This window comes from Hippocampus guttulatus, chromosome 7 (genome assembly GCF_054856545.1).
Source record: "Hippocampus guttulatus isolate MCC_2025c chromosome 7, RoL_Hgut_1.0, whole genome shotgun sequence".
NCBI lineage: Eukaryota > Metazoa > Chordata > Actinopteri > Syngnathiformes > Syngnathidae > Hippocampus > Hippocampus guttulatus.
In genome coordinates, this window is record NC_141267.1 from 4533977 (window position 1) to 4549553 (window position 15577).

General features: G+C 47.6%; 1 protein-coding gene across 4 annotated transcripts in view; it reads left to right on the top strand.

The window, feature by feature from the left end:
* The first annotated feature begins 14057 nt into the window (after nucleotides 1-14057).
* Nucleotides 14058-15577, top strand: part of tut4 (terminal uridylyl transferase 4) — a 101542-nt gene continuing 100022 nt past the window's right edge. For 2 of the 4 annotated variants that reach the window (XM_086115428.1, XM_086115432.1), the window contains exon 1: nucleotides 14058-14191. The gene's annotated coding sequence lies outside the window, so the exon portion shown is untranslated. The remainder of the gene's footprint in view (nucleotides 14192-15577) is intronic. The other 2 variants (XM_086115429.1, XM_086115431.1) reach the window with 1 other exon arrangement.

Here is a 15577-nt window from a genome sequence, read left to right on the forward strand (position 1 = left end):
GGACTCATTTCAACTTAATTGATAGTTCAAAGGCAGCGTGTAGACTGTGCAAGGTTAAAATATCCAATATCAATTTTTAATTTATAATTTGTTGTGTGGTAATCAAAGCTTACTTATGTTGTTTGACTGTAAATAGTTAAAATATCAACATACACAATCAGAGATTGGAACTTTTTGTTGACCTTGTTTTGAGATGGGTCTTTGTTTTTGTACTTTGTAATTTATTTTTTGTAGCACTCCATGTTGTACTTCATGTTGAGTATGTTCAGAAGAATAGACTGTAAATAAAGCCATATAAATAATAAATAGTTCATATACTGTGTATTTTTTACGTTAGTAATAATTTGACACATAATTTCACATTATTTTTGGGAGTAAATTAATATAAGCAACAAAAAAACTGAGGAGCCGTTTGGGAGCCGAAAGAGCCGGCTCTTTTTAGTGAGCCGAGCCAAAAGAACCGGCTCTCCCATTACTATTATAAACACACTTTGGCGCGGCACATTCAAACGATTCAGTTCCTGTATTGGTCACGTGATTCTTTCTTAAAGCAATACACGCACCGATACGGGATTTCACTCTTGAGCTCTCGGCACTGTGCTGACGCAGCAGTGTCGCTCGTCCCATCACTAGTATTTGGTGTTATTTTGTTATTCGTCCTTGGTTTCATTTGTTTGAGTAATTCCCTTTTCGTTTTATGATTACCTCTGTGTTCATTCATTCATTCCATGTAATTGGCGAGCGCTTTCTGTTCTCGTTCGTTTTTCTGGCTTTTATTCGCTAGCGCCTTTTGTTGACCACTTTGTCGGTTCCTCGCTTTTCTGTCAATAAATCTCTTTGTTTTTGCAATTTATCTGAGTCTGCGTTTGTGGGATCCACACTCCATACTGTCTGCAGTCAGACCATTCCTTGTCAGAAGGTGTCTCTCTGCAACATTTTCATCTTGTTAAATGGGCCTTTCAAAATTCAAACTAACGTTGTGTCGTGCAATATTGTGTCAAACACTAAATTGTCCCTAAAGTGTGAGTGTGAGTGCGAATGGTTGTTCATCCATGTGTGCCCTGGCTAGCAACCAGTTCAGGGTGTCCCCTGCCTACTGCCCGATGACAGCTAGGATAGGCTTCAGCAGCCATCTCGTTACCTCTGCGTCCTGCGTCCTAGACGCATAATTTTCCCGCGGTAGGCACAGTTCCAAATAATGTGCATTTTTGGGACGCAAGGAAATTTCTCATTCAAAAAAAAACTACGGCAGGCCTGAGGATTTCACGGTAACGATCATTACCGGTAGCGTGTCGTTTCCGTGGCGTCATTTTGACGGTACCGAAAAATCGTTGAACCATAAAAGTCACCGCACACGAGTTAACTGTACGCGATCAAATCTCTCCTGTGTGTTCAACGCTATTTCACTGTGCCTGTATGTGTGTTTGTGGTGTGGTGTGTGAGCGTGTTTCTTCTAATTTACTTTCGTTTTGTTTTGTTTTCAGTGTTGGGGGGGAACGGAACAGATAACGTTATGTGCGCATGCGGGTTGCTATTTTAGTCCGCAAACTGAGGAATCGCGCGGATGAAAGTTTGAGACGGCGGCGAAAAAAACTCACAAAGGTCTACTAATTACGACATTTAAGAAATGGGAATGCCAGTCTGATTTTTCGTAAGAATCGTCCGAAGGGCGTATCACTAAATGTATCACAAATACCTGCGACGTATGCACGAGAGCGAGATACGACGAGAGGCATGATTACGAGGCAAATTGGGAATCACGACCGATGAGCCGAAATATTACATGGTCGTGGCGTCCCTCGACCAGCAGACTACACGTCGTGCGATGCAGCTCTTGCGAGCACCTCCACAAGGTGGGAGATACGACCCGCTCAAACAGCTTCTGCGTCTGTTATTGCTGTTGGGGCGGTGGTTGAGCAGCTGGTGGAGAACATATGGCAGGCCCTTGCGTTTTGCAGTCGGAAGCTGCGGGATAACGAACGCAAGCATCGCGTTTTTGACAGAGTTGTGTCCTTGGGTGTGCAGCTACGGCCTACCACCCACAGGCTAACGGGTTGTGTGAACGTTTTCACCGGTCGCTAAAAGCTGCGCTGCAGGCTGTGCTTTCGGACGGTAACTGGGTCGACTGCTTTCCATGGGTTTTGCTCTGGTTACGTTCAGCTCTGAAAGAAGATCTTAATGCCGCCCCTGCTGAGTTCGTGCTCGGTCAGCCACTTCGTGTTCCCGGTGAATTTCTGCCAGAAGGTTCCGGCGCGCCTTCCTTCCCTTTTTTGTCCGAGGGACCCCTGACTCTGACACGGTTCACCATTTTGGTCGTGTTCGTACCGTCTGCGCTTATGTCGGCCCGTTTTGTCTTTGTGCGCCATGATGCCCACTGCTCGCCCCTCCAGCCACCGTATGACGGCCCATTTAGGGTGCTCGAGCACGGTGATAAGAGTTTTGTGCTTGATATGGGTGTGCAAAGGGAGTGTGTTTCTTTGGATAGGCTCAAACCGGCTCATTTGGTTGCAGGCGATGTGCTGTTCCCTCGCCAGCCGTGGGCCGGTTGTCCTCCGAAACCCACAGCCTCACTTCATCGTGTCAGTGTTGAGTGTCGTTCTCCCACTCGTGTCTCACCTGTGCCTCTTGCCCGACTAGTTTCGCCTGCGCCACCAGGAGACAGACTGCATAGTCGTGGCAGGCTAATTAAACCCCCTGTGAAGTTTTCATTTTGATGTCCTTCTGGGTGATCTCAGATGTTCTCCATTTTTCTCCAGATGTTTTTTTTTTTTAGTTTTTCCTTGCGCTGCTGGGGGATCAGAGGATGTATATTTGTCAATTGTGGGCATATAATCACAATGTGGTGTGCAGTATTTAAAATGACTTGAACACAAGGGGAAATATTAGAAAGTATATGTAGCATTTCAACCCATCCTATATTTGCTCCCTACAAGGCTCGTAGTTTATTAGCAAACATCGTGTTATAAAACAAATTCGTGACCTCAAGTTCTTTTTAGAGTATCGATAGTCCCTATAGCCCTCTCCTCAACATCCAGGATTGGGTACATATTTATTTTTTTCCCCTTTTCTGAACATAGAAACAACGCACATGCACATAATGCACGTCTGCTTGGCTCTCGACGAAGGCGGACGCTTTTTTGCACAGCTCCTGCCCTCACCCCCACCCTCTCCTTGCTCGCCACTTAGTCTTTGTGCTGTCTTTGTCTAACTTTTCCTAGCCTCCTACCGTATTTTCATCCGAAGAACTAACCATGGAATTAGTTGGCTGGTCTCTCGATGCAATCGACAAAATTTTTTCGACGAAAAGAGCAGGCAGTGGGGAGCCTGCTTGCCCTCCGGGGACATTTGCTGCCGGATACGCCCTGGATCCATGGAGAAAGTGGAGACCGGTGTGCCTGGAAATACTGTCCGTGGAGGATGTGGAAGACATCTACATTATTGGCCTTTTGATAACAGGTATGCTGCTGTTTGGTGTTGGCAGCTTTCTGTTCTATCGCAAAATTCAACCAACGGGAGCGGCTTTATTGGAAGTGAAGAAGCTGCCGGTCATTCTGGATGGTTTGGCGCGAATGTCCAACACTCAGACTCAAGCGGTGACTGAGCTCAACCGCAATATTGATGCGGTTTTGGAGCGACTCTGCGCGATCGACAACATCATGGAGAAGTTGGAATCCGCGCTGCGGAAAGAGTTTTCCGATTCGGCTGATCGGCGCCAGTGAAGAGATACAGGCCACGGACTCAAGGCTGTCTGAAATTGTTGGCGGCCGTCCCTCCAAAACAAACAACGCTATCTGGCCTTTTCCCCTGGATGGAAGTAGGCATGGAATCGAGGGCCCCCACCATCACCCCCCTCCTTCTCGGCCATGGACTGATAAGCCGGGACTGTCTTCATGATGAGCAGACCTCGACGAAGCAGCTATGACCTGTACACGCATACACATACACAACTGGACAATCACACGCGCATACATATCCTTATTATCACCGTCTTCATCGCTCCGATTCTTTTCCCCCGTGACGTAGTATTATCTGCAGAGCGCATCGGGGACCGTGCAGCTGGTCAGTTAAGCTGCGTCACGGTCGCCCCCCCCCTCCCCCTTGCCATCCATCCGCCCTCTCATTACATGTTATGTCTTGTGACTTGTTGTAACTGTCATATGCTTATTTATGTGCTTGGGTCTTTTTTTTATCCTGGACTTAAATTATCCTCAGAAGAGGATAGTTCGAGCGTGGTTTTTTTTTCCCCTCTCCCTACACAGCGTTTTCCTTTCTGAATTCTGATTGTAATTTCCCCATTGCGGGACAAATAAAGGATATCTTTATCTTAATCTTAATCTTATAATGCGACATGACGGCAGCTGCTCCCCCCGAGGGACCCGCGCCGATGGACTGGATCTTGACGGAAGCATGCGACGATTGGGCAGGGTCTGGTTGATGACGGACTTGTCGTGTGACATCTGGCCTGGTCCAAGACACAGAATGATATTCATCTGGTAGTCTGACAGGACGAGCATCGTGAATGGCAAAAAAGTTTGATGAGACCATGAGTCAGGAGCTGTTTGCACATGGAACTAGATCAAAGATACTGCAAAGCAAAGGGGATCTTGGAGGAACATTTTGGAAATGCTTAGATTGTCGCTTCAGCCTTGAATGGTCTTTCTATAAAAAAGCCTTGAATGGTCTTTCTATAAAGACTGTCAAGTTTTGCGTGATGGTGGAGTAGGACCCCAAAAGCAGGAAGGCAGGGAGGAACAGGGTGGCTGAACAAAATATATTTCACCAAAAATGCAAACAGGAATACACAGGTGGAACTAACTCAAAAACTCACTCAAAAAGTCCAGCAAAATCACAATAAATAAAAGTGGGAAAAACCCAAGACAGAAAACAAAACATGACACGTGCACAGAGAAACAGCAACAATGACCCGACAGCAAGTGGCTGTGCCGGGAGTCCTTTTAAACAAACAAACTAATGACACAATGACCAACAGGTGTGTAGCTGCAGGCGGAGCCCTACAGTGTATAAACAGAACCATGACAAAGACAGATGACGCTTCATACCCAACATGATTTTGCTTTGTTTCTCAAGAACTTAATTCACTGCAGTGTTGGGTGCAGAGTACCTGGATGAGTTGGGTAATGTTGCTAATATGTGACCAATCATCAATCTTCCCAACATATTGAGAAAAAAGTGGGGAACTGTTGCAACTGTTTCATTTGAGACTTGCAAAGGAATTTCATCTGTTTGTCGATCCTTCGCACAAAGGTTCTTTTATTTCTCCAAAAGTGGAATAAAGACCCAACCCTTCAATGTCTTTTCTACTCTGTATTTCAACATCACAAGAGCCTCTGTACTTCTGCAAGACGTCGCAGAGTGCCTCGGATAAAGGACACATGAGACTATATAGAGGCAGTATGCAAAAGAGAATGTGAAAAGTCACGCCCCATGTAAAACAGTTTCACAAACACAGAATCAAGTGTGACCTGGTGTGATCATAAACATTGAGTGAGGGGACAAAAACAACTAGTTTCCCCGCACCTCAGCCTGGCTGGTGCCAGCGAACATAAACATCCCAGACAAGATATGAGGATGAACATCCATCCATCCATCCATCTTCTACCGCTTATCCGGGGCCGGGTCCCAGACTTCCCTCTCCCTAGCTACCTCTTCCAGACACCCTGCGGAGAAAGCTCATTTCACCCGCTTGTATCCGGGCCCTAAGCTCGTGACCATAGATGAGGGTTGGAACGTAGATCGACCGGTAAATTGAGAACTTTGCCCTTTGGCTCAGCTCCTTCTTTACCACGACAGACCGATACAACGTCCGCATCACAGCAGACGCTGCACCGATCCGCCTGTCGATTTCTCGCTGCCTCCTGCTCTCACTCGTGAACAAGACCCCAAGATACTTAAACTCCTCCACTTGGGGCAAGATCTCCTCCCCGACCCAGAGGGGGCACTCCACCCTTTTCTGACTGAGGACCGTTGTTTCAGATTTGGAGGTGCTGATTTTCATCCCAACAGCTTCACACTCGAAACGCTGCAGTGAGAGTTGGAGAGCCCTGCTTGAAGGAGCCAACAGTACCACATCATCTGCAAAAAGCAGAGATGTAATACTGAGGCCACCAAAACGGACCCCCTCAACGCTTCGGCTGCGCCTAGAAATTCTGTCCATAAAGGTTATAAACAGAATCGGCGACAAAGGGCAGCCTTGGCAGAGTCCTACCCTCACTGGAAACGATTCCGACTTATTGCCGGCAATGCGAACCAAACTCTGACATCGGTGGTATAGTGACCGAACAGCCCGTATCAGGGGGTTCGGTACCCCATACCCACGAAGCACCCCCCACAGAACTCCCAGAGGGACACGGTCAAACGCCTTCTCCAAGTCCACAAAACACATGTAGACTGGTTAGGCGAATTCCCACATACCCTCGAGGACCCTGCTAAGGGTGTGGAGCTGGTCCACTGTTCCACGGCCGGGACGAAAACCACACTGCTCCTCCTCAATCTGAGGCTCGACTTTCTGACGGACCCTCCTCTCCAGCACTCCTGAATAGACCTTACCAGGGAGGCTGAGGAGTGTGATCCCTCTGTAGTTGGAACACACCCTCCGGTCCCCCTTTTTAAAAAAAGGGACTACCACCCCGGTCTGCCAATCCAGAGGCACTCTCCCCGTTGACCACGCGATGTTGCAGAGGCGTGTCAACATCCAGAGCCTTGAGGAACTCCGGGTGGATCTCATCCACCCCGGGGGTCTTGCCACCGAGGAGCTTTTTAACCACATCGGTGACTTCCACCACAGAGATAGGAGAGCCCACCTCAGGGTCCTCAGACTCTGCTTCCTCCAAGGAAGGCGTGTTGGTGGAGTTGAGGAGGTCTTCAAAGTACTCTGCCCACCGGTTCACAACGTCCCGAGTCAAAGTCAGCAGCACCCCATCCCCACTGTACACAGTGTGAGTGGTGCACTGCTTCCCCCTCCTGAGATGTCGGATGGTGGACCAGAATTTCCTCGAAGCCGTCCGGGAGTCGGCTTCCATGGCCTCACCGAACTCTTCCCGCGCCCGGGTTTTTGCCTCGGCGACCACCGAAGCTGCGTTCCGCTTAGCCAGTCGATACCCGTCAGCTGCCTTTGGGGTCCCACAGGCCATAAAGGCCCGATAGGACTCGTTCTTGACCCTTCCTGCTGGTGTCCACCTGCGAGTACGGGGGTTGCCGCCACGACAGGCACCAACCACCTTACGGCCACAACTCGGATTGGCCGCCTCAACAATAGAGGCACGGAACATGGTCTATTCGGACGCAATGTCCCCCGCATCCCCCGGGACATGGGAAAAGCTCTGCTGGAGGTGGGAGTTGAAACTCTTTTTGACAGGGGATTCCGCCAGACGATCCCAACAAGCCCTCACAATATGTTTGGGTCTGCCAGGACGGACTGGCATCTTCCCCACCATTGGAGCCTACTCACCACCAGGTGGTGATCAGTTGACAGCTCCGCCCCTCTCTTCACCCGGGTGTCCAAAACATGCGGCCGCAAATCCGATGATACAACCACAAAGTCAATCATCGAACTGCGGCCTAGGATGTCCTGGTGCCAAGTGCACATATCAACACCCTTATGTTTGAACAAGGTGTTCGTTATGGACAATCCGTGATGAGCACAGAAGTCCAATAACAAAATACCACTCGAGTTCTGATCGGGGGGGCCATTCCTCCCAACCACACCCTTCCAGCTCTCACTGTCATTGCCCACGTGAGCATTCAAGTCCCCCAGCAGAACAAGGTAGTCCCTAGCAGGAGTACTCTCCAGCACACCCTCCAAGGACTCCAAAAAGGGTGGGTACGCTGAGCTACTGTTTGGTGCATATGCACAATCAACAGTCAGGACCCATCTCCCCACCCGAAGGCGGAGGGAGGCAACCCTCTCGTCTACCGGTGTGAACCCCAATGTCCAGGCACTGAGCCGCGGGGCAATGAGTATGCCCACACCTGCTCTGCGCCTCTCACCGTGAGCAACTCCAGAGGGGAAGAGAGTCCAACCCTTCTCGAGAGAACTGGTACTAGAACCCAGGCTGTGTGTGGAGGCAGGTCCGACTATATCCAGTCGGAACTTCTCTGCCTCACACATCAGCTCGGGCTCCTTCCCTGCCAGAGAGGTAACATTCCATGTCCCAAGAGCTAGCTTCTGCAGCCGAGGATCGGACCGCCTGGGTCCCCGCCTTTGGCTGCCGCCCAGCTCACATTTCACCCGACCCCTTTGGCCCCTCCCATGGGTGGTGAGCCCATGAGAAGGGGGACCCACGTTGCCTCTTCGGGCAAGGGAAACTGAGTGCCATTTATTTTAATCAGGGGTTTGTGAGCCATGCTTTGTCTGGTCCCTCACCTCGGACCTGTTTGCCATGGGTGACCCTGCCAGGGGCATAAAGCCCCAGACAACTTAGCTCCTAGGATCATTCGGACACACAAACCCCTCCACCACGGTATGGTGACGGCTCACGGAGGGGATGAACATGTTCACTGGAAAAACCCCACTGAGTGGGCGTGATTAGAAAGCAGTAATGTGAATCGTGCTAGAAGACTCAAGTTAAAAATTTCGAAGAGTTCATCAACATGGAGGCTCAGATCTTGCTTCATCCACAGTTTGGTGACATCAACAACAATGTCAAAGCGCACCAATTCTTCAATAAACCTCACAATGGAAAAAAAGGCGGACCACGATTTATGCATCAAATGGTACGCCAGTGAACTCCCATAGGGACCAATGTTCCTCAAGTAATGGAACCAAAAGAGGTCTTCCGAATTGAGAATGATGGACCATATGTTGTCAGAACAATCCTCAAATGGACAGTGAATGGCCCACTGAAGGAAGGCGACTTCAGGCCAGCGAGAAAGTATCACAAATGTCATATCACACCTGATGTGAGTCGCCAGATTTGACAAACGATTGAATCAACATTTCAATAGTGACTTCCCTGAGTGTGACTGAGTTAATGATGATATCTCTTCATTTACTCACCAATTGACTTACTAAGTATGGAATCTGGAGCTTTAAGTTGAATGCAAATATATTGTTCTGTTGAATGACACAGTCACAGGTCAATTATACTTTCTGCCATTTGGTAGAAGACCATTTCATTGTTCTGCCTGTCACTACAGACACTACAGGTCACAAATTAATGATGATATACTTTGTATATTTGGGGCTAAATAATAGTTTTTGGGCAAAGTTAAATTTGATGTTTTCCCGCTTCACACCGATGATCTCTCATGGCACACTCATGAGGAGCAGCACAGTCGTTGTGGGAATCACTGCAGAGTACAGTATTAGGCAAGGTACAACACCAGTTTTAGTCATTTGATTTTAAAATTGTCAGAATATGTTTATAATTATGCCACAGTCTCATCATAAGTAAACATAAATAACAGCTGCCAAAGAGGCAAGAAATTGGTGTGAACTACTCCAGCTTCTCTTAAACCTAAATGGAACGTAATTGTCTGTGTACTGCTCTTTTTTCATCCATCCATATTGTACACTATACCGCCTGTCATCACTGGGTTTAATCCAACTCTCTGATTTTGGACAAGAATTGGGTTGGGGTCCACTCTGGACTATTCACCAGTCATCGCAGTTCTATTGATCCAACCCTTTATTTTCTCCAATGTGTGTCCTCATGCGAGCTGGACCCTATCTCAGCTGACATTTGGTGAGCGACGGGTTACACCAGGGTCGGGAACCTATGGCTCGCGAGCCATATATGGCTCTTTTGATGATTGCATCTGGCTCGTAGATAAAAAAAAAATATTCTTGTTTGTTTATTAACTCATTTACACCCTTTGACGTATAAATACGTCAATTAGCGCTTAGCCGCTCCCCCCCCATGACGTATTAATACGTCAATCACGTGTTTTCATGGGGGAGGGTGCAAGAGAGTCTGATGCAACTTCTCACCACAGGATTAGGCTTGACGGCAATGTTAAATAGCAAAAAAATGGCCATCGGGTGGCAGTGGTGGAAAAATCAACCAGGATCACACCGCAGAAGTAGTAGAAAGGGCGTACAGTGAAGGAGGGGATAGTGGATAGGAACATTAGCAACTAGCAACGATGGAGAAAAGGAAATAACTAACTAAAAATGATTTTTTTTTCGGTATAAAAGCGTCCTCGAAACAAAACAACAAAGGAGATGGTGTTTGTGTGGAAGAGAAAATGATGCTTCGGTCACGAATCGAAAGCAGCACCCGTCAAACGAACGTCGGCCTGCACAAACATGGCGTGCTACACGCAGCCCGCATAGCTCACGCCGAGTTTCGAGTTCATCTGATGAAGATGAACTTGCTCCACGTCAGCGATCATCACTTGGCAGAGCATTTTGTGCCTCCTGATGCCCCACATCGCCCACAAATCGTCTCCCCGGCGACTTCCAGCGATGACGGCAAAGAGGCTGCATTGCTTCGCATGGCCGACGCCGGGCACACGTCAGCGATTCGTTGGAATCGTCTCGTAATGACGACGGCGAAAACGATGAATTGGAGAGCGATTTGGATCCCGATATGTCGGACGAATACGTACCTTCGGACATAACGGAAAGCAGCTGAGAGTCCTCGCCAGAGCCGCTGGAACGAGGAGGTAACTGCTGACTAGCTTGCAAGTTCCCATTCAAAACTTCATCACTTCTTATGCCTCATCAGTCACTTTTATGTACCGCTACATTCCCCGCTATACTATGACGTTGCCAGTAACACTAATCATTTATGTACGGTTGATGCGTCTCGTAGATGTGGATGAAAATATGCGCCGTAAATGTGCTGACTTGCATGTCGCCATAGGTTTTAAAAAAAACAAAACAAAAAAAACAGGACACATTTGGTCCGCTCAGCTCTGCTAAAACCACTAGTGTTAAATTCATATTCCATTTCATTTCAAATTGGATGCTGAGCAACGTGGAATGAATAGTGTAAATAGCAGTGTGCGAGCATGTATGTGTGTGTGTGTGTGAGAGATATGTAAGTGGAAAGCAACAATAAAAAAATAGAAAAATAAAAGTGTGGTAATTGTACATACTTCTATAAATTACAGATTGTCCAACCAGAAGCCAAAAGATGACTCCTCGCTTTGGTGGTGGAAAGAAAGGTAAATAAAATTATTGTACCTCACTCTGCAGCAAGATATATTTGCAACTTTTTATGTTTCTATAATTTATAGGTCGTGCATCTGGACGTGGTGGGATGAATCGATGTGGTGACAAACTGGATGGAAGCCAAAAACCATCTTCTCCACAGCTGCACTTTTGTTCATAGTTCAATAGTTTTGTTGTGTGCAAATAAATTATTTTGCTACAAAAAACATTATTTGTAATGTTCTTTTGTAGGAGGAACACATTATTGAGGTGTTTGAGCTGTCACAAAAGCAAACAATAGTGTAAAACTTGAAATGATGCTTGAAATGCATGCTTTTACAAAAAGCTCATTTTCTCTGGATTTCTGCAGAAAATCTGCGTTTTCCATAAAACTTAGCAGTTTTCTAATGCTGATTGCCAACGAACGGAGAAAGATAGAAACAAACCTTTTTTTCTGCTGAAAGAAGAGAGTCTCACCTTTCTTTTGACAGGTTGTATGTATATATAGCCATAGAACAGAAAATTCTGTGGGCCTTGCAAATCAGTCGAAATTCAGTAAAATGTGAGGGATTGAGGGGGTTGCTCCAGTGAAAAGGGGTGGTCTTCAATGAGTTAAGTGCGACAGGTGTTCCTCTGGTGAAGGACTGGCCACCAGAATGTCGTCGAGATAGACGAACACAAAATCGAGGTCGCGCAACACGGAGTCCATCAATCTTTGAAAAGTCTGTGCAGCCCCCTTTAGCCCAAAAGGCATGCGCAGGAATTCGAAAAGCCCGAACGGGGTTGTCACTGCGGTTTTGGGCACATCATCCGCCTGCACGGGCACCTGGTGAAAACCACGGACCAAATCCACTTTTGGTGGATTCCAACTTTTGGAAATTGTGGTGCCAGCCAAACGCGCGGAAAAATCCTGAATGTGTGGAATGGGGTCGCGGTCATACGTGGTAACATTGTTAATCCGACAAAAATCACCACAAGGCCGCCAGGAACCGTCACTTTTAGGCACCATGTGTAAGGGTGAGGCCCACGGGCTGTTTGAACGCCTAACGATTCCCAAACGCTCCATTGTAGCAAACTCCCCTTTCGCAATTGCCAGTTTTGCTGCGTCGAGGCGACGCGCGCGGGCAAACACCGGCGGGCCAACTGTGGGGATGAAATGCTCCACCCCGTGCTTAGTATCGGCGTCGGAAAAGGCGGGAGTCGTTAGCGACGGGAAGTCTGTCAGGAAACGTTGATAAACATCACCCGATGCCAAAAAATTTGCGGGTGTTAATGGTCCGAATCCCCCAGCCTCACACGGAAAAGTGGCGAACGACACAGCGTCAATCAACCGGCGGTTAGCGACATCAACGAGCAATCCATGTGCACACAGAAAATCCGCGCCGATGATCGGAACTGTGATTGAGGCCACGACAAAGTTCCACTGGAAATTGCGTCCATGGAAGCACACGGTCACCGACCTGGAACCAAAGTTGATGATGGGCGAGCCGTTGGCTGCACACAGAGGCAGCCCGCAGCCACCGGCTGCCTTGGCCGCGGTGGTTAGTGTAAGCAAGCTGACCTGCGATCCGCTGTCGACCAGGAAACGTCTTCCTGATGACGAGTCTGTGATGAAAAGCAGCTCGTTTTTGTTGCCGGCGTGCACGGCTGCTACTGAACTCCGGCACTGGCGTTTCCCGGGGCCTCGTAGTTGCAGGGGGGAACACAACGCCGAGCCTTGGCGTCAAAATGCTGATGGAAAAAACAGCGAGTCTTTTCGCGCTGCTTCCGTATAACCCCTCCGGCCACCACTGTCGGGTCAACGCCTGGTGTCGCCTCGAGGAGGGGATCGGCCGTCGCACTTTGCACGGCAAACTGTCGTGTAGCCAGCAGAGCTTGATCCGCTTCTTCAGCCAAACCCCGATAATCGCCAGTCGTCAGACATGCCGAGTTAGCCAACACCGCGCGCACTGGGCCTGGTAGTTGGAGTAGGAAAATGCGTGGGAATAGAAATCCGCCTTCATCCGAGCCTAACAGCAACAGCATTTTGTCCATCAGATCCACTGCCGTGCCATCGCCCAGCCCGGGAAGGGAAAGGAGTCTGTCTGCTCTCTCCGAGTCCGACAAACTGAACCTCCTGAGCAGAAGCTGTTTGAGCGCGTCGTATTTCCCGCCTTGTGGAGGCGCCCGCGAGAGCTGCATCGCAGGACGTGTAGTCTGCTGGTCGAGGGACGCCACGACCATGTAATATTTCAGATCATCGGTAGTGATTCCCCATAGGTGGAAAAGCGCTTCCACATGCTGGAACCACGAACCGGGTCGCTCTGCCAGAACTCCGGTAGCCTCGCGGCAGAGGCGGGGCTGCAAGTTGCGGGAGTTGGGGCGACGTGGCCGAGGAAGACACCTCTTCATCCGTTAACCGAAATCTTAACGTCATGGTCACCAATGTGGCAGTCAAAAGGAGCAGACACGATTGACTGTAAACACATCTTTATTCCACGACTGCCAACAAGTGGATCTCGACAATTACAAATTTGCGCCAAAGACATTCACATGAACACACCCCCTACTGTATGCCTGAGAAGCATGGTCCTCGTGTCCGCCACAATATATTATTTTTTATGCACACATTGTGACGTTATGGCGTGATTAAGAGGCGGATCAGATCACGAAATACCCACTTTAGGCCTAGATCAGAAACTCACCACCAGCCACTGATATTTACCCTTTCACTTGATTTGTCACACAAGGTTTTAGATACGTAGGAATGCCGGATCAAAAAATATTTTTTTTGTTTTGTGTTTTTATTTTTCTTTGTTTGTTTTTATATTGTGGCATGACATTTTGTACACACACACACACAAAAAAACCCGATTACCATAGAGTTACGGGAAAACCCACATTATCGAGGAGCTGAATGCATCATTGTACACGCCCCTCTGAGCGTCACTGCCGCTCCCACAATGCAGCGGTGTAATGTATGAACATAGCGTCAAGTGCTGCTGTTGTGACCAGGCCGTGGGCTCGGCAAAACATGTAGAACAGAACCATGAAGGCAACAAAATAATAATCTTAAACCGTCTTTAGAGCTTGAAAGTAAGTTAATCCTTTTGTACATTTTTATTACTGAACAGAGCCGATAACTATGCCTTGTAAGGCTTGCTGTTTGACAACTGGGTGATAGTATTATTTCCCGTTAGCTTGTCCAGTGAGCCACAGGGTTTTTTTCCGTTTGGTGTTAGCTTTCTCAGACTACAAATTCCACAAAAAGTGAAATCAAACCATCCGTTATAACACGGGACTCACTTTTTGCCATAGAATGTTTGTCTTCCCCATCGAAGGTAGTAATTGTGACGTGTGTTCGCTCGTGTTTACGTTTAGAAAGTTATGCTAATTTGACCGTTCGCATACGTACTTGGTCTTTTCCCAACCATGGTTATCAAATAAATGGTTGCACTGAGGCTTATTAAGACCTAACCGTAGCTTGAGCTAACTTTGAAAATCGAAATAATGGATAAGATTTGTGTTTGACAGCATAAAAGTTGTGTGTTGTGTTTTTTTTGAAACAAATTTTTCCTGCTGTATTATTTATTGCTGAGCATCATAGTGTTGTCCAGTGTTCCTACTTTAATTAATGTTTCCCTTGGTACCGTTGGACCGCTCACAGAAAATATACACAATGCACTCACACCTAGGGACAGTTTAGAGTGATCAATCAGCCTGCCATGCATGTTTTTGGAATGTGGGAGGAAACCGGAGTACCCGGAGAAAACCCACGCAGGCCCGGGGAGAACATGCAAACTCCACACAGGGAGGCCAGAGCTGGAATTGTGTGGAGTTTCAGCTCTCTGAAGTCGACGTGCTAACCACTGGACTACCAGGCCGCCCTCAATGCAACAAGTGATTTACATAATTTCCAAGAACAACTAAAGAAGTTAAACACTGCAAAGGTGATGCTATATCAAAATAAAATAATCACAATGTAGTTTAATATCCCAGGGCACTAATTTGTTGCGTGTGCAGAACATAGGTTATGGTTTTTGCTGTTTTACAATATTAATTGAGAGAAAGTTTGATAATGTTACAATGTTAATGAAGTGACCCCCTAATTGGAGGAAATAATTGTGCTTATTTTAATAAAATGCAGAGTTGTGAGGTTACCATGTATTTTACTTTACGCCCCACTTTCCCACTTTTACCCAGACTTTCGGTGGTCTACCTTCTGGGCTCTCCATGGTGTTTAGACCAAAAAGATTAAAAGCATCTCTTAAGGGATGGATGAGTCTCTGTAAAGTCAAACAAGCAGTCTGATCCTAAAGTACCCAAATCCTTGCACAGTTTGGCAAAGGAAGCTGCACAGAGAGAGCGCACTGTCTCTTTAAAGTGCAACAAAGAAAACCCCAGTGCCCCAAAGGATGATCTTAGTCTAAAAGTGGCAGGCAAAGCTTCATTGGATACAGGGAAAAGGTGCTCATCAAGGTT